We start from the raw sequence: 1,842 nt of genomic DNA, 5'->3' as shown, positions 1-1,842 counted from the left end.
AAAATGACATATTTAACCTAGGATTGCTCTAAAATGACCTATACTTAGCATCTTTTCCTCCAAAATTACTTAATATGCTTAGCTAGCTCTAAAATGACATAATATGCTTAAGAAATGACATAGTTTAGCTCCTAAATGACTTCACATGCATAGCTAGCTCCAAAATGACATAATAACCTTACTTAGCTCCAAAATGACCTATTTAACCTAGGATAGCTCTAAAATGACCTATACTTAGCATTTTTCCCTCCAAAATGACTCAATTTGCTTAGCTAGCTCAAAAATTACATAATAAGCTTAATTAGCTCCAAAATGACCTATTTAACCTAGGATAGCTCTAAAATGACCTATACTTAGCATTTTTTCCTCCGAAATGACTTAATATGCTTAGCTAGCTTAAAAATGACATATTTAACCTAGGATTGCTCTAAAATGACCTATACTTAGCATCTTTTCTTCCAAAATTACTTAATATGCTTAGCTAGCTCTAAAATGATATAATATGCTTAAGAAAAGACATATTTTAGGTCCGAAATGACTTCATATGCTTAGCTAGCTCTAAAATAACCTATACTTAGCATTTTTCCCTCCAAAATGACTCAATTTGCTTAGCTAGATAAAAAATTACATAATAAGCTTAATTAGCTCCAAAATGACCTATTTAACCTAGGATAGCACTAAAATGACCTATACTTAGCATTTTTTTCCTTCAAAATGACTTAATATGCTCAACTAGCTTAAAAATGACCTATTTAACCTAGGATAGCTCTAAAATGACCTATACTTAGCATCTTTTCCTCCAAAATTACTTAATATGATTAACTAGCTCTAAAATGACATAATATGCTTAAGAAATGACATAGTTAGCTCCTAAATGACTTCACATGCATAGCTAGCTCCAAAATGACATAATAACCTTACTTAGCTATAAAACTACCTATTTAACCTAGGATAGCTCTAAAATGACCTATACTTAGAATTTTTTTCCTCCAAAATGACTTAATATGCTCAGCTAGCTTAAAAATAACCTATTTAACCTAGGATAGCTCTAAAATGACCTATACTTAGCATTTTTCCTCCAAAATGACTCAATATACTTAGGTAGCTAAAAGAATACATAATAAGCTTAATTAGCTCCAAAATGACCTATTTAACCTAGGATAGCTCTAAAATGACCTATACTTCACATTTTTCCCCCAAAATGATTTAATATGCTTAGCTAGCTTAAAAATGACATATTTAACCTAGGATAGCTCTAAAATGACCTATACTTAACATCTTTTCCTCCAAAATGACTTAATATGCTTAACTAGCTCTAAAATGACATAATATGCTTAAGAAATGACATATTTTAGGTCCTAAATGACTTCATATGCTTAGCTAGCTCCAAAATGACATAATAACCTTACTTAGCTCCAAAATGACCTATTTAACCTAGGCTAGCTCTAAAATGACCTATACTTAGCATTTTTTTCCTCCAAAATGACTCAATATGCTTAGCTAGCTCCAAAATGATATAATAAGCTTAATTAGCTCCAAAATGACCTATTTAACCTAGGATAGCTCTAAAATGACCTATACTTAGAATTTTTTTTCCTCCAAAATGACTTAATATGCTCAGCTAGCTTAAAAATAACCTATTTAACCTAGGATAGCTCTAAAATGACCTATACTTAGCATCTTTTCCTCCAAAATGACTTAATATGCTTAGCTAACTCTAAAATGACATAATAAGCTTAAGAAATGACATATTTTAGGTCCTAAATGACTTCATATGCTTAGCTAGCTCCAAAATGACATAATAACCTTACTTAGCTCCAAAACGACCTATTTAACATAGGA

This window comes from Triticum aestivum, chromosome 6B (genome assembly GCF_018294505.1).
Source record: "Triticum aestivum cultivar Chinese Spring chromosome 6B, IWGSC CS RefSeq v2.1, whole genome shotgun sequence".
NCBI lineage: Eukaryota > Viridiplantae > Streptophyta > Magnoliopsida > Poales > Poaceae > Triticum > Triticum aestivum.
The sequence above is the reverse complement of the archived record's forward strand: the minus strand, read 5'-3'. Positions refer to the sequence as shown.